The 25,474-nt window shown below is 44.2% G+C and overlaps 2 non-coding genes and 1 pseudogene across 2 annotated transcripts; 2 read left to right on the top strand and 1 right to left on the bottom strand.

Annotated features, from left to right (window-relative positions):
• Positions 1 to 12,245: 12,245 nt before the first annotated feature.
• LOC110743187 lies at positions 12,246 to 13,319 on the bottom strand (annotated as a pseudogene).
• Positions 13,320 to 18,919: 5,600 nt separating this feature from the next.
• Positions 18,920 to 18,991, top strand: TRNAE-UUC. The gene has a single exon. It is a non-coding gene; the product is annotated as a tRNA-Glu (tRNA).
• A 6,173-nt stretch (positions 18,992 to 25,164) lies between these two features.
• On the top strand, positions 25,165 to 25,236 carry TRNAH-GUG. Its single transcript has one exon. It is a non-coding gene; the product is annotated as a tRNA-His (tRNA).
• Positions 25,237 to 25,474: the final 238 nt, after the last annotated feature.

Below are 25,474 nucleotides of genomic sequence, written 5' to 3'. Positions count from 1 at the left end.
AGGGGGCTGACATCTTATTGTCTGGAGGCTGTGATCTGCTGAGGTTCGGGTCTATGATGCTTTTTGAGAGGCCTGAGGGTCCTTTCCTGAGGCAGGAACTCAGATAAAACAGTGTAACTTTCAAGCTACAAGACTTGCAGGGTGCATTTCTACGTCTATCCAAAAACACTGTCTGTGGGACTATTGAAAATAGTGGGACTATTGAAAACTGAATTCTATTCAGTACCCATTTTCTATTTGTCAATTCCTCAATCATGGGGAATCTGGTCGTCCATCTTTCAGGCTGCATCATGTGGAGAAAGGGCATCCTGAGCAACTCCACACCATGGGTGACTGCATGGCCACCAAGGAATCAAACGTTCATCTAATACTGTAGTTTCTCCTGAAACACAATATTCCTCTCTCCAGTTCCCCATTTCCACTAAAGACAAAACACAGCAGGACCAACCTACCTACAAAAGAAGCTTCAGTCCCATATACTTGGCCTGATTACCCACAGAAAGTGCAGCAAGAATGTTCATATAGGCGCTCCTAAAGAGGCTTTGCTGGAACATTTCACAATGCCATTTCAGGTAAAGCCCTGGGAAAATTACCAATTCATCCACCTGTGTCAGATTATAAAAGAAAACAGAATCATATTGAACTTATGCAAACAAACACATTGTCATGAGTTAAGAATATTCAATTTACAAATTCTGGAGAAATTCAGCAGAGAGAGAAAAATATGCCTCAAATTCTGTTTAGAAGACTAATGTACTCAATTGTTGCAGGCTATAAATAGCTCAAAAGAAAAAAAAGTTCTCCAGACTCTGAAGAATAAACAACGTTTCAAACAAACAAACAAACAAACAAAGGCCGTAAAAACTTATTTCAGTCCTCTATTAGTTTAATCCATGCAATCAACTCCTGCTCTGCTTCATACTGGGCTAGCAATCTCTATGAACACATCAGCCTTTCTATTAGTGCCTTGGAAATCTTCTCTTTAGTTCAATGGCACGATCTCCAAAGTTATCAGAAGCCTGCATCCAAGAGTCTTTTTCATGGACTTCCCCCAAAAAACAAGGCCTGGACTGTAACTGATTATAAGTCACTTTTTGAGAAGAATCAAAGCAAAACAACAATTGTGGATGACAAAAGCCTTAAGACAGCCATAGTCATAGAAACAGTTGACAAGGGAATTCGGTTGCTTCTGTGGCACACAATATAACATAATAATCATAATTATTACTGACAGCATATCAGAACTCTAGGAATCTCACACAATCCTGGAACACACATTAACAACACATCTGTGTCAACAGAATCCAAAGGAAGTGAAACACCACTTCAGATTTGACAATGCTTCTTGCATAATTCTAGCATAACAAATAAGCCTAAGAAGCCTAATATATCTATCTTGGACTTCAAGAACCTAATATCCAAAAAGTTAATTTGAGGTCCAAAAGGCTTAATATGGAAATTTTACTCTTAGAAAGTTTGCCAAATATCCAAGTTTTGAGAGACTTGATATCACAAAATAGGACCACAGGTCACCTTAAAATAGTCAATCATTTAGCCAAAAGGTAAGCAAAAATTTTACATCTATTATTAATATTACAGAAACATTTTGACCAAAAGAGAAAACTAAATTTTACCTTTGTGTGGTATATTAAAATGTTAAAGATAATTTTAATAAAACCTTATACACAAATTTAACTATAATCAGTTTAACCATAAGTTAAGTGTTTCATAAACTTCTCATGACCTTTTATACTTTTCTATGAAAAAGCAGATGAATGCTCTAGAAAATCCTGTTATTCCAATACATGGGCGCAGTTGCTGGCCTTGCATCAGTGTGCTTCTGAGTGTAACATCTAATTTGTAGAAAATCTCTGAATTTGAGAGGCCAGGGTGGGTGGATCGCTTGAACTCAGGAATTTGAGACTAGCCTGGGCAATATGGTGAAACATTGTGTCTACCAAAAATGTAAAAAAGAAAAAACAAAAGAAATAGAGAAAGAAAAAAGGAAGGAAGGAAAAGAAAAGAGAAAAGAAAAGAAAAGAGAAAAGAGAATGACAAGAAAGTCTCTAAACTAAACTAATCCCTTAAACTCTGGCCTTAAAATTCTCATGTGCCCACCTCTTCTGTCTAGAAGAAGAGGGGGCATGAGGTAGAAAAGGGGGCAGGTGGGATTGTTGGGCCTAGAGGGATTAAATGGTTTCAATTTCTGGTTCCGTTTCTCATGAAAGCAGTTCATTTTGATTGTCATCTTCCCCAGGGTCTGAAGATGAGGCATTCATTGGTGTCAATATTCAAGATTTAGCAGGAGTAGGTGTCTTTTTCAGACCCAAGAGTCAAAGCCCTGTAAGCTAATAGCACAAGGATTAGTTAATAGGACATTTGTACTGCAGAAACTTCTATTTCTCTCTAACATGTCACCAATAAAAACACTGTGATTTGGTGTCCAGTAGTTACTGCCTGCAGAACTTCGAACCACTGTATTAAAGTGGTTAGGATACTCCTTGCATGTAACTAGTTGCCAGCATTCTAATGACAGAACTGTGATTGAAAGCATCAAAAATGTGACAGAACCTATGCCAAACTTTTCAAAGTAAGACAATTAAATTTTCTCTCCATCATTTAACAAAATGTTAACTGCAAATGTCACTTTTGGAAATTCCGTATGAGGATAAATAATCTTTTGTTTAAATACTATACAACAAAACAAAAACAAAGTGAGAATAAACAAACAGTCATTTCTTTTCAGCTATTTTATGTATTTATTTATTTTGAGACAGAATTTCCCTGTGTCACCCAGGTTGGGGTACAGTCACAGGATCTCAGCTGACTGCAACCTTCACTTTCGTGTCCCATGTTTAAGGGATTCTCCTGCCTCAGCCTCCTGAGTAACTGGAATCATTTAGCCAAAAGGTAAGCAAAAATTTTATATCTATTAACATTACACAAACATTTTGACCAAAAGAGAAAACTAAATTTTACCTTTGTGTGGTGCATTAAAATGTTAAAGATAATTTTAATAAAACCTTATCCTCAAATTTAATTATAATCAGTTTTGGAATTACAGTTTTGGAATCAGTTCTGGAATAACAGGTGTGCACCACCACGCCCAGCTGATTTTTGTGTTTTTAGTAAAGACAGGGTTTCATCATGTTGGCCAGGCTTCTGGCCTTGAACTCCTGGCCTTCACTGATCTGCCCACCTCGGCCTCTCAAAGTGTTGGTATTATAGGAATGAGCCAGAACACCTAGCCTTCTTTTCAGCTATTTTAAAAGAGCATAATCACATATTTCCAAGACTGGTTTCTAGGTAGAGTACTGATTACTGATTAGGTTGCTTTCACCATTAAAATCTTCAAACCAGTGCAACAATTGTACGTGTTTTGTTTTCAAGTATACATACATGAAGTTCCAACAGTGATACAAAGTTTGGGATCAAAAATCACTAGAAATTCTCACAACCTGTTTTTATTACCACGTCATCCAAGTGAAAGTCACTTAATTTTAATAATGGTAAACATAACTAAAGGAGGTTGAGAGAAATCCAATCAATATAATATCCTTAAGGTCAAGGCCAATTTTTCCTGAACAGGGGAAATTTGTACCCACGTCACAGTTTTTCCTCATTAAAGGAAAGGGTCTGCAATCAACTCAAATTGAAACCAACTCATATTACTGATTGCATTGAAAGTGTACCAAGTCTCAGGCCATGGATGCCTGAGTCCTAGTGTTCCTGTGACATCCCCTTGGGGTAGTGGAACTCTACCTTTCAATGATGGGGAGTCTTGGGCAAGAGCAAGTCTCCTCCCCTTGTCTAATATAGACAGCTTTTGTGTCTAACTCTACCTCAGCAGTTGGCTTATCACTGGGGCCAATGGTTGGACAGGTTCCTAGCTCCAACATCAGTGGTAGATGCCTTTTGGTTTATGTGAGAGAAGCAACCAGGTTTTGTGCCTGTACTCTGGTGGTGGTCGATCATACGATCATGACTTATATGCCTACGCCACTGTGGCAAGCTCAAGAAATTCCCTTTCCCTGCTACATATGTCTTATCAGCACTAAGGATGTGGGAGGAAAGACCTAGCAAATGGGCAAAAACATGCTATGTGTCTGGGACTCTCAGAGATTCTAAGTTGTCACAATAGTTCACACTTGGCCTTTAAGAAATGATGAAAACTTCAGTGATTTTTCTCCAACCAACATTTATGGCTGCTATCTTTTTCTTCTATTATCTGTCAAAGATGAACTGCTTCATGTATTTGTCCTTCTATAGGGGGGTGTCTCATGCTTTGGACTTCAGCTGACTCAGGGGCCTTGCAACTTCAGCTCTCTGGTGGGATCAAAACACATATGACTTTGCAGACCATACAGCTTTTTCTTGTCATTAGAGTGGGAACAACTGTCTCTTGCAGCTTTCTACATCTTAAACAACTGTTGATTCACATGGCCGTTTTATAAAATTCTTATCTTTTCCTCTATTTCTGGACTAATTTCCCTTCAGGATACCACACAAATTCTTTTAGTCAATCACTTCTTTTGAGGCTATGAGGTAGACATAGTGAGCACCTTGACGATCCCTGCAAATGAGCCTTTCTTTAGGTGCTCGTGGGAAACCTGGGCCCAGACCAGTACTGAAACACGCAACTCTCACTCACAGCTCTAGCTGAATTTTTGTCATGAGGCTCTTTCTCCTCAATCAGTATACTAGTCTTAGAACAAATTTGAGATTGGGACTATCTTAAAATACGCTTCCTGAGTGGTTACTAAGATTTGCTGGAATTTCTCAGAGTAGTAGGTCTTTTGTATGGAACTCTTATGAGGAAAACAGGGAATAAACAGCCTGAGGGGTGGAAAGGGAAGGCTGTACCAGGAATCCTAGGAAAGCTGAGCCTGGGCTCTCAATGCAGAGAACATTCACCACCCGAGAAGTTCTACTCAGTTGCTATTGTTAGTTTAGAATCTCATCAATGAAAATGGTATAGAAGTTTGTTTTCTTCCTGGTTATATGTGCACCTACACAATATCCTTAACTGTGCCTCTTGGCTCACAAGCCTACAATACTTCCTATCTCCCTGGCCCTTTACAGAAAACGTTTGCTGAACTCTATAGACAACAATGCCCCACGCTTTACAGCAAAAGACACCCAGGAGTCTCTTTTACTAATTTTCATTTGTTGGACATTTTTCCTGGTCACCATAAGTTTCCTTTCTTGACTTGTAATGACTAGTCTCTGGTTGACTGTCATTTGCAATGACACAATATATACCGGGACCTCAAAGCAGAAAAAACGTAGAAGAAAATCTAGGAAATATTCTCAACATCAGAATGTTGGCAAAGAATTTATGGCCAAGTCCACAAAACCAATTGTAGCAAAAACAAAAATTCACAAGTAGGACCTAATTCAATGAAAGAACTTCTGCACAGCAAAAGAAACCATCAACGGAGTCAATAAACCAGCTACAGAATGGGAGAAAATACTCACAAACTGTGAATCTGACAAAGGTCTAATGTCCAAAATCTATAAGGAACTTAAAAGAAATCAACAAGAAAAAAAATCCCATTAAAAAGTGGGCAAAAAGACATGAACAGACACTTCTTAAAAGAAGACATACAAGCAGTCAGCAAACACAGGAATAAATGCTCGTCACCACTAATAATCAGAGAAATGCAAATCAAAGCTACAATGAGATACCATCTCACATCACTCAGAATAGTCATTATTAAAAAGTCAGAAACCAACAGATGCTGATAAGGCTGTGGAGAGAAAGCTTATAAACCCTTGGAGTGAGAGTAAATTAGTTCAGTCACTGTGGAAAGCAGTTTAGAGATTTCTCAAAGAACCTACAACAGAGCTGCTATTCAACCAGTAATCTGATTACTGGGTGTATACCCAAAGAAATGTAAATCTTTAAAAGAAAAAGACACGTGCACTCCTATGACTATCACCAGGCTATTCACAATAGCGAAGACATGGAATCAAACTAGGTGCCCATCAGTGGTGGATTAAATAAAGAAAATGTGATACATACACAACATGGAATACTACACACCCATAAAAAAGAATGAAATTATGTCTTTTGCAATAACATGGATAGAGGAGGAGGCTATAATCTGGAGGAAACTAATACAGAATCAGAAAACGAAATACCGAATGTTCTCACTTAGGAGCAGGACCTAAATATTGAGCACACAAAGACATAAACATGGGAACCTTAGACACTGTGGACTACCATGAGGTAAGGAGGGAGGGAGAGTGGGTTGAAAAACTGGCTATTGGGTACCATGCAAAGTACCTGGGTCCAATATACCCATGTAACAATCCTATACATGTACACTTGGTACATAATATAAAACTGAAATTTTAACAAGAACAAAATTATATTACACTAAAAAAGTTACTGCACAGAAAGTAAAATAATAATGGATTCAATAAAATTAAATATTATAAATAAAGATCTAAAATCAATAATCGAAACTTACACTTTAGGAAACTCAAAGAAAACAAGAGCAAATCAAGTCCAAAGTGAGTGGAAGACAAGAAACAATAAACACTAGGGCAGAAATCAAGGAAATTGAAAACCAGAAATCAATAGAGAAAAAAGTCAACAAAACCTAAAGAGTGTTCTTTGAAAGGACCAATAAAATTGAAAAACCTTTAGCTGGTGAACCAAGAAACAATGAGAAAAGATACACATTACTAATATGAAAAAGAAAACAATGACCCTCACTACTGATTGCGTGGACATTAAAAGGATAGTAGAGGACCATTATGCACAATTCTCTGCTCACAAATTTGATAACTTCGATGAATTGGACCAAGTCCTTGAAAGATAGTTGACCAAAACTCATACAAGGAGAAATAGATAACCTAGATAGGTCTCTATGTATTAATGACATTGAAGCAACAATTAACAACTTTCCAGGACAAAGCACCAGGTCTAGATGGTTTCACTACCAAACATTTAAGGAAGAAACTGTACCAATTCTCTTCAGAAATAGAAGCCCAGGGAACACGTCTTAACTCCGGTCTAGGAGGCCAGCTTCACCCTAGTAGCAAAACCAGACAAATGGTTTTGAACCAGGATGTTGAACTAGTCTGGACTGCTGACCAGCTCCTGAAACTCAACCCTAGAAGAACTGTAGAAGCGAGAAGAAAACATGGCTTATGGGAACTGTAAAAATTGGTAAACCTCCTGTAGAGACCGAGGCAGTATTGAACTGGTGTGTGTGGAAGGTTGATATTCACCGATAGCAGAGAGAGAACAAGAGGGAGGAAAGTATTTTCGGTTCTGCTCTTGCGTCTCTTTCCATGGTTCTGGGCCAATTGCGCTTTTACCCCTTCGCGAAAGAGATTTTCAGCGGCTCTTAATCCACCAATGCAGCAGCTGTGATGTGACATCGGGACCCATACAAGCTTCGCTGAGGAAAAGAGTAGATGAAAACGGGGTGAAACTGGATAATCGCGGGGCTTTCCTCTTCAGAGTGTCCTCCCCAGGCCTCCAGAGCTAACGACTGCCATGGCCTCCCCACCACGCTGCTTCAAGAGAAGCATTAAAAAGAAACCCTTGGACAGAAGACTTGCCTGGTGGAGTGTAAAACAAACAGGGGTGATAGAAATGAGTTTTGGGGGCATGCTGTTCTCCACTCGGGGCCCATCCTTCATTTTGCCGAGACCACCAAAGACTGGGCCTTCCTCGACAGGAAGGTCCGAGACCCCTCTCCGCAGCTCCCCTCATCTGCACTCGGGTTCCTCCCTACACGCCTCCCCTTTCCCTGGGTTCCAGTTCCCCATCACTGCGTGTGTCCGCCCAACCCCACTGCTTCTCTCCTTTCGGGAATGTCATTTCTCGAGCCGCACTCCATCGCGAGATGTGCTCCAATGGTCTATCGAAGGTACAGGCAGAGAATCAGTGACCAGCTGACTCTTTGTACTGCAGGGATCCAGCAGCAGAGACGATAAAAGTCAGTTTTAGGGCCAAATATGTAGAAACGCAGAGACCAACCAGACTCACTTGCAGCTTCAAAGAGAGTCTCTGCAAAGTCTCTGCTTAGATAAATTCCGCTCTGGGGCCAGCTCACGCCTGTAATCCCAGCACTTTGGGAGGCCAAGACTGGTGGATCATGTGAGGTCAGTAGTTCAACATCAGCCTAGCCAACATGGTGAAACCCCGTTTCTACTGAAAATACGAAAATTAGCAGGAAATGATGGCACGTGCCTCTAATCCCAGCTACTTGGGAGGCTGAGGTGTGAGAATCACTTGAGCTGGGAAGGTGGAGGTTGCAGTGAGCCTGGATCGTGCACTCCAATCTGGGTGACAGACTGAGGCTGTCTCTAACAAACAAACAAAAATAAATAAATAAAAGAAAAATAAATTCTGCTACGGAAAGAACCGGAGGACTATACAGTGGTTCCCCCATCAACCCTCCCCTCCTTTTTTTTTTCCTTTATTAGCGGGGCACAGTAAGTAAATGTAAAAACCACAGGGCACATAGACAGGACACTGCATTTGCCGGAAATGGAATCTAGGACTCCCATGTGGGAGGCGAGAATTCTACCACTGAACTGCCAATGCCTCCTGACCCCGAACTCTGCAGCCTTGGAAACAGTTAAGATACAGACTTGGGGAAAGGAGTCAAGATTTTCACCATATTCTCTTTGGAAGATGTGACTAACAAAAAAGACACCCAGAGCAAAGGCTCACAGTGGAGATTTGCATCGGGCAACACCACAAGGTTATGGCTTCACATTAAAAGAGTTGACTTGAAAAAGCCTTATTCTGAGTAGACTCTGTGCAACTGGGTAACAAACCTCTGTAGGAAAACATCAGAAATTCACCCAGCTTTTTGTCTCTGGTCCTGTATCCAGTGTGAGCCTGTGGAAAGTTCTTGCCTTGCTTGTTGATGTCTTCTCTTTGCCTCCCCATTGCTTGGTGCCTCTCAAGCCTCCCAACCTTGACATAAACATCAGTACTTTCCTCAAAAAAGACAGTCAGAACCCAGGAACTCGAGTTTGAAAAGCTGAACTCTTGGGACTCTGCCTGGGATACTCCAGAAGACCAGGGTGATAACTGAACTTCCCTCCTCCTCCACCTCTTTTGAGTTCCTGGAAAACGCCATGGATCAGATCTTGCTTTTAACTTCTTATGCCTTACAGAGACCTAAACAAGAGGGAAGAACTGGACATTTCATGCCAAGATTTCTTCCCTTCACCTCGCCCTGGTCAGTCACCCAAGTAGGCCAGTTCAGGGAAAAACAGTTCCATTTGATTCTAGGTAGATGCTAGGATATTATTCCTCTAGCTAGCATAAAGTGTTTTTTTGCTGTTTTCTTTTGTCAGATATTCATGTTTTCACTCTCATTCTTTTGTTTATAATGAGCGTGGTACAGATTTGCACCACTCTTTTTGTTGTTGTTGTTGTTGTTGTTGTTTTTCTTGTCTTTAAAAATTTTTTTATTTCCAACTTTTACTAAGTTCAGGGGTACATATGCAAGAGGTGCAGGTTTGTCTCATAGGTAAACCTGTGCCATGGTGGTTTGCTGCACAGATCATCCCATCACCCAGGTACTAAGCCCAACATCCATTAGCTACTCTTTCTGATGCTCTCCCTCCTTTCAACCCCCACCCTCCAACAGGCTCCCGTGTGTGTTGTCCTTGCCTCCCAACCCCATGTATCCACGCGTGCTAATTTTCAGCCCACTTATAAGTGAGAACACATGGTGTTTGGTTTTCTGTTTCTGCGTTAGCTTGCTAAAGATAATGTGCACTGCTTTTGACCTGGTGTGGTGGTTCACATCTGTAATCTCAGCACTTTGGGAGGTTGAGGCGGGTGGGTCACGAGGTCAGGAGTTCAAGACCAACCTAGCTCATATGAAACCCCGTCTCTACTAAAAATAGAAAAATTAACTGGGCATGGTGGCACGTAACCTATAGTCCCAGCTACTTGGGAGGCTGAGGCAGAAGAATCCCTTGAACCTGGGAGGTAGAGGTTGCAGTGAGCCGAGATCGAGCCACTGCACTCCAGCCTGGCGACAGAGCAAGACTCCATCTCAAGATAATAATAATAATAATAATAATAATAATAATAATATGCACTACTTTGAATATTTAACCCTTTTCTGCCATTAAACCATGAAAGCCGGCATTTCCTTTTCTATCCAATCTGAGAGACTTGAATGCATTATAATGAGCAGTAATTAGTGTTATGTTGGAGATGATGGGCATAGTTAGTCTCATTCCCACCACCTCATTGTATGATTTCTGTGTTTTTGCTTTATTTATAAAATCTTTTCCTGCCTTTCTTAACTAGGCTGTTCTGTTTGGGTAAGTTTTTTGTTTTCCTGTAGTGTTTTTGAAATTCCATATCCCGGATTAGTCAATATATTCTGTTAGATCTCAGGTGCACAGGAAGAAGGTAATCATGCGCCTTAGCTCAGGGCACATTATGGTAGCTGCTCTCAGCAAGGCCCTTACTGTCTTTCCTTCTTTTCTCTGTTCATCCCACTCCCATTCCCCTGTCCACTTCCAGACACACGTTCTGAGAAGTTTAGTATATGCCCTTTTATCCCACACTTTCTCTGCATATTTTAATAAAGGGATATCTTTGGAGAATATACATTTTTCTTTGGGGGTTAGGGGTGTTAAAATAACTTTAAAGTGTGAATTGGTTACTGAAAACCCATTCCATCCTCTTTACTCCATTCTGTGTACTATCTTTTCAACTTTTCTATTCTAATACAAAAGTTTGTGTATAGGCCAGGTGCGATGGCTCATGTCTGTAATCCCAGCACTTTGGTAGGCTGAGGTGGGCAGATCATGAGGGCAGGAGTTCAAGACCAGCCTAGCCAACATGGTGAAACCCTGTCTGTACCAAAAATACAAAAATTAGCCAGGCATGGTGGCGCATTCCTGTAATCCCAAATACTAAGGAGGCCGAGGCAGGAGAATTGCTTGAACCCAGAAGGCGAAGGTTGTAGTGAGTGGAGAGCCTGCAATTGCACTCCAGCCTGGGTGACAAAGTGAGACTCTGTCTCAAGAAAAGAAAAAAAATAAAATAAAAAGAGAGAGAGAGACAGAGAGAAAGAATAGTGCCACCATTCTAAAATACTGTCTGATAGTTTCTAATACAGTTAAAAATACACCTACTTCATGACCCAGCCATTACATTACTATGTTTATACTCAACAGAAATGAAGGCACAGGTCCATAAAAAGGCCCATATTACAATATTTGTAAACACCTTATTCACAATAGCCAAAACTAGAAATATCCCAATTGTCCATCAACTGTAGTATATTCACATGTTGAAATAACACTCATCAATAACACCAAAGAACTGAGATACATGCCATAAAATGGAAGCATCTCATACCATTGTTGCATTAAAAAAAAAAAAAAAAAAAAAAAAAAACAGTTAAAATCAGTATGGTCCTTTATGTGATTTCTACAAGAAGCACAAGTAAGTCACGGAGACAGAAGTCAGAATGGTGGTTGCCTAAATGGGGATTGGGTGAGGATTGACTGGAAAGGGACTCTAATGACTTCTTGGTTTGTTGAAAATGTCCCATAACTTGACCTAGGTGATGGTTTCTTTTGTCAAAATGCACTGGGCTGCACACTTAAGATTGGTGCACTTTGGCCTCTGTAGATTATACTTCAGTCTTTTACTGATAGCAAAAATAAATAAATAAATAAAAACAAAATTAAAAATTGGGGTTGGAGAATGTCATTAACTTTAGATTTTATTGTATTCTTTAGGTTTTACTTAAAATACCCAGTTGGAGTGTGAACTTGTCTTCTCTTGTCCATTTCTGATTCGGCCTGAAAAGGCCCCACGGATTTTTGAAATATCTGAGCCAGAAAAATGGGTAAGGCCACATCATGTCAACAGTAGAAGATTCCAGTAAGGCTGACTGAGGGGCGGCACCTCTCCTTTTGGGTGTTGTACTTGCTCAGAGAGGGGGCAAAAATCTTTCAAGATAACCGGACCCTTAGGCGTGCAGGGTAGGAGTTCCTTCTATTCGCAACACTAGGGAGAGTTCCAAAGTCACAGGGAAGTTGTGACCTCTCTAGCCGCAGGTCAAGGCGCAGCCTAGGCTCAGGTTGGAGGCGAAAGGGAAAGAAGAGCGCTACACCCTAGAATGGACGTTGCCATGACTCACATTGGAGCCTGGGCTGCTGCGGCCACAGCATAGAGCACTAACCACAATATGATCACGGCGAGCCACAGGAGCTGCTTCCGTTTTGGAGACCTAAGGGTCCGCGTAGATTTCGTTCTTTCTTGGTGTCTCTCCGTTTTTCCTCCCTTTCTTCCCCATTCTGCTACAATAAAAACAAACAAACAAAAAACAGCAAACAAACAACAACAACAACAAAAACACTTCTCATCTTTCCCCTGTGCAGTCCTTACCGCTGCATAAAGCTACTGGGAAGTTTCCTCTCCCTGGTCCAGGCCTCTACTGACTTCTTGCCCTCCTCCTCCCCATTCCCTGTTGGATTCACCCCTTGCTTGCCTCCGGCCTCCTGCCCCAGACACGCACCCAAAACAACACAACTGAGTCCTCGCAGCTCACTGGCTCAGAGTGGCAAGAGAGGCCACGGGAGGCCTAGCCCCTTGCGTGCCCCACAGAATGCCGAGAAACCAATCGGAATAAATGCTTTTTAAAAAGAACTTACTTCCCCTTCGTGACGAGCCTCGGTAACATGTCGAAATTTTGTCTCTACAAGAAATACAAAAATTAGCCGGGCGTGCTGGTGAGCCCCTGTCGTCTCAGCTACTTGGGGGCTCAGGCAAGATCATCAATTGGCCCCGGGAGGTCGAGGCTGCAGTGAGCCTTGTTTGCACCACGGCACTCCAGCCTGGGCGACCAAGTGAGACCCTGTCGCAAACAAACAAACAAACAAACAAAAACTTCCCCATAGAAAAATAGTTCATGATTTACATTCTCAGGACTCTTCAAAGGACTAAAAGCTAAAGGCGACCATGCATTCACTAGACAAGCCCTAGTCGTGAGTCTTGGTGAGTGGCAGACCCTGCTCCCCGCGAGGGGACCACGAAAGACTCTCACCACCATCCCTGCCCTGGTGGAGCCCCGCTAGGGACACAGGATCCGAAGACGGCAGCGGAAGCTCGCAGCGGCCCCCGAAAGTGACTGGGCAGGATGGGCACAGGCTCCCTCACTGGGTGAAGGCGGCGCAAAGAACGGGAAGAGCCATCCTGGGAGCCCACCTGGCGTTCAGCTTCCCTTGGGCCCCCAGGCGGCTCGGGCCCTGGGCGTTTCCGGGGGCTTCTGTAACAGGGGAGGGGCAGGGCAGACGAAGGCCATTCAGCTGTCCTTCCCGCTTCAGAATCTCCAAACCCGCGGGTGTGCAACGTGATCAGCGCGACTCACCGCTCTAATCTCTCCGGTTTTCCGTCCTGCCGGGCAGGCCCTCAGGACAGAAGGGATGGGGAGAGTTTGGTGAGTGTGCCCTGCATATAGTGCCAGGCAGAATCAGTAGTAGCGGTCTCTGTGGCACAATCAATTAGCGCGTTTGGCTGTTAACAGAAAGGCTGGTGGTCTGAGCCCAACCAGGGACTCCTGGCTTTGTTGTTGTTGTTTCTGTTGATGCACAATCAACTCCAGCCTAATCCGGAGACACACATGTCCTCTTCCCCACCTTCTTAGGTCTGAGGCTTGGCAAGGGCCATGGTGCCTTGTACCTGTCAAACTCAGGAATCCCAGAGACTTCAGACAGGAACTCACTTCTAGTGCGATAAAAATGTTCTTTGCTCCCATGGAAGACTTGGAGGAGTAAAATGTCTCGAGATTTTCTTGTTTAATAATAGGAGACCTATTACAGTAGTATCCTATCCCCAGGATGTGCCTGGGTTTGCTGATTGCTCTATCGATAATGTGACCAGTAGAATCAGTAGAATCTGCCTCACGGTGATCCTCACCACTGTTTGTGAAAACAGCGTTTCTTCTGTTTGTGCATGATTTAACCCTTTTCGAGATGTTTTTGAAATGAGGTGGGTTTCATGACTTTCATGCTGCAGTCTCCACTATTCTTGTACAAATATCTTTGGTCACTTGTGCAGATATTTCTATAGTGTAGAGAAGAGGATGTGCCAGTTTTACATTACAGCATTTATTTAATGCTTCTAATTTGAGTACATTCTGCAAATTTATCTTCCATAGGAGCAGTAGCAAATCATATTCCAATGTGTTTCCCAATTCTATCAATGTCCCTTTTGTCATTACTTGCCGGCACAACAAACTTTCTACACATCGATGTATGATATTCCACTGAGGGAAGAGGTGTCCTCCTGGTCAACTGAGGGGGTGAACAACTGAAGGACATGGTGGACATTACACACAGATATTCTGTGGCATAGGATGAGCTGCTAAACTTCTAGGATGTTTTAAAGTCTTCCAACATCTGTAATTCTTTTCTGTGACCAAGTAACGTGGGTCTGGAGAAGATGGGCCACAGTGACCTCTTTGACAGCTTTCTGTCAAGTCGTTTATCCAAGGGGAGCAAAATCACAAAGCTCCCAGATGATTTTTTTCTTCTCCCCTTTCCTCTTTTCTTCATAAATCTTCGTTTTGCTTTTATTTGACCAAACCAATCTAATGCCTGTTCTCCCTCCTATACAATGGTAAATGAACATGCAAATCGCTATCCCTTTATTTTTCTTCGATAGATTTCTGCAGCGGTTATGTCCATAAAAATTAGCCCATTTGAGATACATCATTGGAGTCAACAGAACCCTGCACCTTGTGCAGACCTGGACCCTTAGGGCTATTGGCTCATGTTCCTTTGGTTCTTCTATCAAATATCATTAGTAGAAACTGAACTCTTTGGCTTTTACCCACTATTATGGCTATAGTACATTTTCTGTCTCTCATCTCTCTCATTTTTATATCACGATTTTTTGCCATCAGTGGCACCAGTGTGGGTTCCTGGTTTTGATGTTATCGCGTGAACTTCTGGGATCGTTTTATGACTATATAGCAGTCAGTATTATATTCTTCTATTGGTGAAGATTTGTGTTGTTCCCAGTTTTTCCTTAGTATAAATATGAGATTAATAAGAACATTTTTGATAGAAGCCTTGTTGGATGCATTGTTCATTTAATGTGAGTAATCAGTACAAGTAAGTGTGCTTCCTTTTCAGGTAGGCTTAACTTAGTGAGAAACTGCCAATTATTAGAAAACGTGTTGTGCTAAATTGCAGTCCAACTAACATCACACAGCAATATCACACAAACTCTGTATGAGGAAGTGATAGAGGCAATATCTTTCAAAATCAGTTTTTCTATGTTTCCTTTCATTTTCTTGTGAACCCTTAATGGCATCTTTGAAGGTGGCTGTGGTCACACCAAATGTCACCACCAGCCTATTCAAGTCCCGCCGCAGAGCCATGGAGTGATATACCAGGGCAGACCAGCCCCGTCTCAGGCTCATAAACACCAAGCAGGAATAGATGCCTATGAAATGAGAAGGGTCAGATGATTCCTCGCTCTCTTGCCATGTTTGTGCCTCTCTTTGCAGGTGCCGTGTCGCTAAAATCAATTGCTTGCATTTATTTTGTCAAAGATAAAGTCAGACATTAGTCAAAGCTGTGAAAACAGATTTTATTCTGTAACTACTGACCAAAGCAGAAGGGGCTGAGCTCCATCGCATTTGGGCAGAGGTGATGGCATTCTAATCGGAGTGAGGCAGGGGATAGGGCAGGGGTCAGGGCACAAGTGAAACATTACAAAATATTGGTCATTGTAAGCTTCTGCCTCATCCCGACAGCTGTATCTGCCGGTTGGCAATATTAGACGTTAGAATTCTAACCTCCCACAGAGACCGGGAGACAGAGATTCAGTCCTTCCTGAGGACAACACCTCAAAGGAATGTCTTTCAAATCCTGTGGAAAGACACACTGGAGTCCCTAGGAGATACACACATACCTCAAAGGGATGGAGGAAGGATTCCCTTCTTAGTAAGTGTTATAAGAAAGAACCTACCATCATCAGCAGGTACTGGCTAAAATTAAAGTAAGTTCCCCTGGCAGTCTTGAGCTTTTCTAGGTAGGCTTTGTCATGGGAGCCTAGGGTCATCCACGGGACATGGTCATATGCTATTAGAAGCCATGATAGAGTCTGATCATCTCTTAGCGCAGAGGTTTAAACTGAGTGTTTGTTTGCTGAGTTTGGTGGTTCTCACTTTCCATCCCCCCATTCCATGGCCAGGATTTTACTGGACTCTGACAAATGGACACGGCTATGGGCCATTTTCAGTGACGTTCAAGCAGCCTGTGCATTTCTATTGTGATCTGAATGAAAATAAAGAAAACCATGAGATTGAGAGTGGGCCCCACAATAGGTATGTGTTACCAATATTCGGGAGATAAACAAAAATATTTCTAGGCTTTGTCAAAATGGAAAGTGACTTACGCAGCCAGGATGAAATTCAAACCTACATTAGCAAAGTATACAGCTTATTAATATTATGTATAAGAAAGCCATGGCAAAATGACAATCCACAAGTGGCAATGGTAGGTACGGGTAGGGAGAGACTCCATAGGTCAAAATTATCCTCACGTTAAATGAAACTCCTACGTGTTGCTACAGTAAGGGAACGGAAGCCAATGTAATGCTGGAATATATTAATTGTCATGGGATAAACAGGCAGGACATGATGCTACATTTATTAGTCACTTCTATTGAGAGTATTTGTGAAGGTTAATTTTTGTGTCAATTTGACTGGGCCACGGGGTGCCCAGATATTTGGTTAGACATGATTTCTCACTGTGTCTCTGAGGGTGTTTCTGGAGGAGACTGACATTTGAATCAGTAAACCAAGTGAAGCAGATTGCCTTCCTGAGTGTGAGTGGGCCTCATCCAACCCATGGACGGCTTGAATAGGATGAAGGGTTAAGAAAGATGTTTTTCTGCTCCACTGTCTTTGAGCTGGGAAGTCAGTCTTCTGCCTTTAGCCTTGGACTTGGTCTATTTTCATTCAGAATAAAATTTTCCTGGTTCTTGGTGTAATGAATGATTTTCAATTGAAACTTGGACTTTTGGATATTATGTTATCAGACTCTCGATTTTATTGAAACCTTCTGTTTTAACTACCTTTTTCTGAGTCTGCTTCTGTAGGGGAAGGGGAGTGGCGCCATCTCATTGTAGCCAGGTGTGTGTAGAAATCCAGGTTTCTCACCTGACCTACCTCTGTTGATACCCTGAGTGGGAGGCCCGCGAGAACTGAGCGCGGGGATGAGGCCCCTTGGCTCGGTTGAACGGTTGGCAGGGAGGGTCCTACGGCTCCTGGGAGGACCAGAAAGGTCGGTACCCCGTCAAAGCCAAGAGCCCTGAAGGCCGGCGCCAGGGATGAGGCCCCGAGGCGGGGTCCACACTCCTGCGCGCCCGGGACTCGGAAGATCAAACTGCTGCAGCTTCTGGGACCCGGAGAGGGTCAGCCTGGCGAATCCCGCATACCGGCGCTTAGTTCTGGAACTGGACACCCCGCGGAAAGAATCGGGATCCCAGAGCCTGGATATAGGTCTCCAGGGTCTTCATTTCTGGAGCAGGCGGGGGACCCTCAGCCCGGCGCTATCGCAATCTGCAGTCTTCTTGCCTGAGGGATCGCAAGTGCTTCCCTTTTGCCAGTAATTTGCTGGAGGCGCGGAAATGTGGAGATGCAGTCGAATTTCATTTGTCATAGGCAGCAATATGCAGATGCCCGAAGCGGCGCCCAAGATTTTCGTGGATGTGTCCTCAAGGGGCGGTGCTCGGCTCGTTTAGCTAGAGTAGGGTCAGCAGGTTCGCCTCGCACACGAAAGGTGGCTTTCATAATGATTCTTTTCTTTCTTTTCTTTTCTTTTCTTTTCTTTTCTTTTCTTTTCTTTTCTTTTCTTTTCTTTCTTTCTTTCTTTCTTTCTTTCTCTTTCTTTCTTTCTTTCTTTTTCTCTTTCTTTCTTCTTTCTTTCTTTTCCTTCTTTCCTTTCTTTCTTTCTTTCTTTCTTTCTTTCTTTCTTTTTTTTCTCTCTCTCTCTCTCTCTTTCTTTTCTTTTCTTTTCTTTCGGAGGGGAGGGGAACGGAGGGTTGGGATGGGGGAACTTGGCTGCATCTTTGACCAGAAGCAGCACGGGAGGAGTTCCATTACTACCTGAAACCCTGCCGAGTACTAGGAACCAGGCCCGGTTTGCCCGCCGTGAGCTGGATCGGAGACGAGGGCGCCGAATCAGGTGGACGTCATGTTGGCTTTAGATCCAGAAAATTCCCGTCTTCTCATCTATCGCCGAAATCTTCTTTCTGAAGATTTCAAGGTGACAGCTACAATGTCTCTGAAACCAAGGAGGTCTTTCCTGTGAAGCCCACTTGGCTTCCTTGCGCCCTGACCTCAGTTGCGGAACCGGTTGAATTGCGTGGCGGAACAAAAGAAAACGAACCTAAATCTGCACCTGGAGCTCGAGCCAAAGACCGCTCAATTCAGAGTTTCATGCTCTACTAATAGAGCTAGTTGGGGGCAAAAGGGGACCCCTACACATGTCTTTATGGGTAGAGCCCCTTGAGCCAGCTCAGAGATCAGGAACCAGAAGGACTCGGCTCATCACTCACTGAGAGCCAAGTCTGCACTCTGGTGGCAAGGAAACTGAGGCTCGGAAAGAGAGCAAGTGCTTGGCTCTGCCTCACACCGTGCTACAGCTAGGCTAGAATGGAACACCGCTCAGTGTCCTTGTGGCCTGGCCTCAATACAGCCCAAAGCAGCGGCCAGGCTGGCAGAGGTGAGAGGTGTTGAGCAGCTGCGCAGTGACTGCTTGGAGCCCTGCAGTCCTGCAGCCCCGCTTGGTTCACAGACACTTTCAGTTGGGCTCTCCTCCTCTTAGAAAGTTAATCTTTACCTTCTCTTTTAATCCTCTGACAGGGAGATTCAGGTGGCTGTCTTCTTCCCTGGTGGTTTAGTGGCTAGGATTCGGCGCTTTCACCAGCGCGGCCCGGGTTCAATTCCCGGTCAGGGAACACGTTTTGCAACATCCCCAAATTGTGTGGGAAGATTTGATAGAGGAATCACACAGGTGATGATTAAAATGCAGAAATATGTTCCCAGCAGCAATATTTGTAACAATAAATGTTCACCACTTACAAAACATTGTATGTTGCAATCCCTCCATATCCTAAAAGAATATGCAATTATTTCAAAGATGGATGTAGATAATGATAATAGCCACGATGAGGCCACCAGTGATGATGATAGTAATAATGGCTAATGCTCTTGGAGTGTTTACTATGCATCAGGGCAGGGGTTCAATGTTTTACTGCCGTGTCTTATTTAAACTTGGAACAACCCATTCAGAAACCCATTCCTATTGGGACCATTTTACAATGCGGAAATGGAGGCATAGTAAACCTGAGTGACTTCAGAGTCACACCGCCACGGAATGAGGCTATCTGCTCGCGTCTACTTCTTCATGGAGAGAAGAGTCTAAGGTTCTCTTGTTCTTCTGCTAGGGATTGTCATCTTCTCAGAGATGTGCAGCCTGAAGAATCAGCTGAGGCAGGTGTGAGGAGGAGGGAGGGAGAGGAAGGAGGTGTGTATTGGGCTTGGTATAGGCAGGTTCTGGAGCTCCAGAACTGAGCTTTTGCCTAAAATGCACCTTTTGTAAACAGCATTTATTTTTCTAACAAATCCTTAAGCCTTCAGGCAGGATTTTCCTCATCTCACTTGAAGCAGATGGGCAACAAAGACCCCATATATCTGGACATGGAAGAATGAAGGTCCGAAAAGAATAGTTACAAGGTTAACTAGGCCTCTGCATGGAACAGGATGAGTCTTTAGTTTTTTGCCGATGACTGCCCTGATTGCTCCACAAAGAGGTATGTAGCACCTGGAAATCTGAGGACATCTGCCTCAGACACCTGTCCATTATTAAATGCCCTCATCCCCAGGGTGCGCACCCTCACTTCTTTTTTTTTTTTGAGACGGAGTCTCGCCTGTCGCCTAGGGCTGGAGTGCAGTGGCTGGGATCTCTCAGCTCTCTCACTTAAGCTCACCCGGTTCATGCCATATTCTCCTGCCTCAGCCCTCACAAGTAGCTGGGACTACAGGTGCCCGCCACCACGCCCGGCTAGTTTTTTGTATTTTTTAGTAGAGATGGGGTTGCACCGTGTTAGCCAGGATGGTCTCGATCTCCTGACCTCGTGATCCACCCGTCTCGGCCTCCCAAAGTGTTGGGATTACAGGCTTGAGCCACCGCGCCCGGCCGCACCCTCACTTCTTTGTGCCATTGCACAGGTTCTAGATGCCTGAGGGCGTGATGACATGGAGGCCAGAAGTCGTGTGGTTGGGCACATTTCTGAGTTGACACCAGGCTGCGAGAGTGGGGGCAAGATGCAGGAATGCCAGATTCTCAACATTCTCCCAGGCCCACACCTCCTTTTGCACTTCCCCTATCAGAAACGGCCCCACTGCACGTGACCACCATAGCCTCCTGGTCTGAAGTCACCCACTTCCCCATTCTTCGCTATGCTTAATTTGTCATGCTCACCGCTTGCATTCCCTGTGCCCGAATGAGGAAACGCTCGTGAGGAGGACACGAGCCGGTTGTGTTCCCACTGCCCAGTCCCTTCTTGATGCCTCCAGATGTGGGCTCAGTGGGGCAGGACTTGCTAACCATGCAGCTACTCACCTAGAGCAAGGCTTCACACCTCGTGAGCACCCAATGCTTGGTGAATGAAGGCGTTCCAATGCAGGTTTCTGAGAGACATCAAGAATTCTACTGGACTTCCCACTTTTAGTCCTTTGAATAATTCGGGTAATGGGAAGAGAGAAAAAGCTTTTCAAACCTGGGTGTTCTTTGTAAGGTTTATTCCAAGTCTAGAGGCACCTTCTGGAATGGGCTCCCCTCTCTGTAAGGGGACACTCCCCCAGCCTGTGGGACTCTGTAGGCAGAGAGGAAGGTAAACCCTGAACATTGAAAAGGAGGAGAAGAAATTGGGTAATACTAGGGGCAGCCTGGAGTATGAGAGACAGACAGACAGACACAGGCACACAGACACAGATGGACAGGTTGGAACAGCTGGGCTGGGTCGAGGAGGAGTCAGGAAGCAAAAGCACCTATATGTCCAAGAGCCAGATTTAGGATGTAGAAGTCAGAGTTCAGTTTTGCTGAAGAGAGTCAACAAAAGAACCAAGGCAAAGGGAGCCAATAACTCCAAGGATCCAGGTCTGCATAAGAAGCATGGTCAGGTGCAGGATCCTATGGCTCCAGAGATTTGTCTCCAGTGAGATCTGAGTTTTATAGAAAAACAAAACAAACACCATCAAGGAAGGAATAACACAGAGGTAGTTATTAGTGTGCTAATGCACCCTTGTCTAGGAGGGAGAACAGTCTGTAGATCGTTTGCATTTAACAAAAGCAGAATGCAATTCATAAAGAAAAGAGAAGAGGAACAAATGTCTAGAAGGAGCCATTCTTTCCTCTCCTATTTGATTAGCCTCTTGACAAGAAGCAGTTCAGGGTCCCTCCAGCCAGCTTTCTCTGGATTCAGTTAGGTAAATCACCAGAGAAAACAATTACAATTTTTGGAAGACTTTCTAAACATCTTGGAGGTTTAGCTGTGGAACATGTGCCAGAGATCATCTCTGGGCAGTGTCCACCATGTCTTTCTGCTGCGTCTCCTGCTTAGGTAAGTCAGGCGGGCACCACCCCCTCACTGGTACATCAGACTGATGTATGGAAACTTTGCTGTGCTGGCAAGAGCACAAAGGAAAAGGCTCTCTCACTGAGTTGGAAAAATGTATTGGAAGATAAATTGGCACACCTGTTGGAGTCAAACTAAGAACGTGTAAAGTGATGCCTTTGGCTCCCGGCAAAATTGAGTAACAGATGCCTGAATTACTCTCCTGCATGAAGTCTGCCCACTACTCCTCTCTGCAAACAAATGTGCCTGTAATCCCAGCAGTTTGGGAGGTCTAGATGGGTTGATCTCTTGAGCTCAGGAGTTTCAGACAAGACTGGGCAACATGACGAAACCTCATCTTTACCAAAAAAATTCAAATTATTATCCAGGCATGGTGGTGTGTGCCTGTAGTCCCAGCTACTCAGGAGGTTGCAGTGGGAAGATCGTTTGAACCTGGGAGGCAGAGATTGCAGTGAGCCAAGATTACACCACTGAAGTCCAGCTTGGGCTACAGGATGAGACCCTGTCTCATGAAAGGAAGGAAGGAAGGAAGGAAGGAAGGAAGGAAGGAAGGAAGGAAGGACGGACGGACGGAAGGAAGGAAGGAAGGAGTCCGGTGCGGTGGCTCACGACTGTAATCCCAGCAATTTGGGACCCTGAGTCAGGTGGATCACAAAATCAGGAGATGAAGACGATCCTGGGTAACACAGTGAAACCCCCGTCTCTACTCAAAATACAAAAAATTAGCCGGGTATCATGGCACATGCCTGTAGTCCTAGGTACTTGGGAGGCTGAAGCAGGAGAATCACTTAAACCTGGGAGGCAGAGGTTGCAGTGAGCTGATGTCATGCCAAAACCACGATATCAGAGATGATAAATTCGCTGGATAGGATTAACAGCAGATTAGACATTGCAGAAGAAATGATCAGGGCACATGGAACCATGAATAATTGAAAATATGCAAAATGAAACTCACAGACAAAAGAGATTTTTTTTTTTTAATGAAATGATTATCAGTGAACTGTAGGGCAGACTTTAGAGGTCTAAATTATGAGTAATGGGAGTCCCTGAGAAGGAGCAGGGAGGAAAGGAAACATTTATTTTCTTTCTTTGTTATTTTTATTAGGGATGGGGTCTCAATATGTTGACCAGGCTGGTCTTGAATTTCATTCCTCACTCAACACTTCCCGACTTGGTCTCCCAAAGGTGTGAGCCACTGTGCCCGGCCAATGTCCGAAGAAACAATAGCTGAAAACTTCTCAATCATAACAAAAATTACAAATCCAGTGACCCAAGGAGCTGAGGAAACCGAAGCACAAGAAACATGAAGAAAACCACTCCTGGATCCATCAAAATAACATTGCTCAAATCCGGCCAGAAAAAAAGACATTGTACATACACAGGAACAAAGACGAGGATTGCGTCAGTTTCCTTTCTGCTCTTGCCGGCCTCTACCAGGAGCAGCAATGCAGGCGAGCAGAGAAGCAACATCTTTAAGGTACTGAGGGCAGGGGAAGTTAGCCTACAATACTATGCCAGAAAAAATAAATTCCCAAAACTGGAAGTGAAATAAGGACATTTAGAGATGTACAAAAGCTGACCAAATTCACTACCAGCCCGCCCACACTACAAGAAACGTCAAAGGAGTCCTCCAGGCAGAAGGAATCCAATACCAGATGAAAATCCAGATCTACACGAGGAAATGAAGAACACCAGAAATGGGTAACTGTCCTAGGTATTCTTTTATTTTGTAAATTTCTTTTGTAAAAATTTGACCATTTAAACAAAAGCGATAACAATGTGTTGTGGGGTTTATAACATGCATAAAAGCAAAGTGCATGGCAGCAATAGCGTCAAGGCCAGCAGGCGAGGTTTAATATCACTTGAAGGTTGACTGTGATCAGTTAAAAAGGTTTGCTCTAAGCCCTAAGGCAATTACTAAAATAACAAAAGAAAGAGTTATAGCTAATAAGCCAACAGACGAGAGAGAATGGAATTATATAAAAACCATGTGAACACTATGATAGAGCAATTGCTCTTCCTATAGTAATTGCACCTCTTTCTATAGAAATACTTACACCAGTGACTGAAAATGCCTGTACAAGAATGACTAGAACATTATATGTAATAGTAAAATCACAGAACCAATTTAACCTCAAAAGCGTATGGAAAGGGCTAAATAAATGACAGTGAGAGAGAGGGAGAGGGAGAGGGGGAGACAGAGAGAGAGAGAGAAAGCGAGCGCGAGCGCCAGGCGCAGTGGTTCACGCCTGTAATTACAGCATTTTGGGAGGCTGAGGCGGGCGAATCACGAGGTCAGGAGATGGAGACCACCCTGGCCAACATGGTGAAACCCGTCTCTACTTAAAACAGAAAAATTAGCTGGGCGTGGTGGCGCGTGCCTATAAGCCCAGCTACTTCGGAGGCTGAGGCAGGAGAATTGCTTGAACAAGAGAGTCAGAGCCAACATCTGACATCTGGCAACTGCACTCCAGCCTGGAAACAGAGCGAGACTCCGTCCAGAGAGAGAGAGAGAGAGAGAGAGAGAGAGAGAGAGAGAGAGAGATCCCAGAATCCTAGCGGACCTTGATTTACGTCCTCATGTCGTACTCGAGACACGGAGGAGAGGAGGGTAAAGTTGGTCTCGCTCTGCCTTTCCATGAGATCATGTGCTGGATAGAAGAAAGTTGCCAGCGGTTTAAGCATTTTTAAAATGCAGGAAACGTTCCACAGAACAGGCTCGAACCACCCACCTCCAGACTTGGAAGCAAGTGCACCACCCAACTGCGACACAGGAACAGTTGGCTGTCGCTCTGGTATCACCACGCAGAGCAAGCGCCCATCCAATGTCAGGTGGAGCCATCGCCTTTTGTAGAACAATTGTGCAGGCTCCAAAGCCTCGGAAAACCGGAGAGGCGCATCTTGCCGGCTACGGCTGAAACCCGTACATTGGGTGATTCTGAAACTGGAAGGGCAGCGGAATGGCCTTCGCCCCGCCCTGCCCCTTGCAGGCGTCAGACCCGGCATCCCAACAAACGCCCAGCTCGGCGACTCCCTGGGCCTGAGCGCGTCGGTCCCAAGGGAAGCAAGCAGAACGCCCCATGGGCTCTAGTGATGGCTCTTCCCGTTCTTGGCTCCGCCTTCACCTGACTCTCTACGCTGCTTGCGCTCCCCTCTCTCACCTTGGCTTCCGTCGGTGGGGCGGGAGAGAGGAAGGGTGAAAAGTAGAAATACGGAGAGGCGGGAGAGAAGCAGAGGAGGTGCGGACGAGGACAGGGAGACACCCCGAGAGAGGCTGGTGCAGGGAGGCCCAGGTTGGAGTGGAAGAGATGACAATTGTTCTCATCACGTATGAGGATTGGGAGGAAGGGAGAGAAAAGCAGAGCGGCAAGAAAGAAAGAAAAGCGCGAGCCCCCTGTGGCTGTCTGGGAAGAAATCTACCTAATAATCAAAATCTATTGACTTCAAAGACACTAGAGCAAGATCAGACATCACCACTTGGCCTGTGGCTCGCCGTGATCGTATAGTGGTTAGTACTCTGCGTTGTGGCCGCAGCAACCTCGGTTCGAATCCGAGTCACGGCAGTGTCCTTTGGCCAGGTAGTCAGCTGTACCCTTTTGCTGGAAGCCCTGGACATGCTCTGTCCTGTTTCTGAGACTCACGCAGCAAATAACACACTCAGCCCTGTTGGTGGCTTACAAGGAGGCAATGGTGTGCTCAGAACCGTTTTTCCGGTTACTGGGAGCAGGTCAGGGGAAGGAAAAGAGACCTCACCTGACAGCTTCATCAACCTGGGGAGGAGTCCAAGGGAAACCCTGGACT

The sequence above is a fragment of the Papio anubis genome, chromosome 1 (assembly GCF_008728515.1).
Source record: "Papio anubis isolate 15944 chromosome 1, Panubis1.0, whole genome shotgun sequence".
Taxonomy (NCBI): domain Eukaryota; kingdom Metazoa; phylum Chordata; class Mammalia; order Primates; family Cercopithecidae; genus Papio; species Papio anubis.
This window is presented reverse-complemented; position numbering and strand designations above follow the sequence as displayed.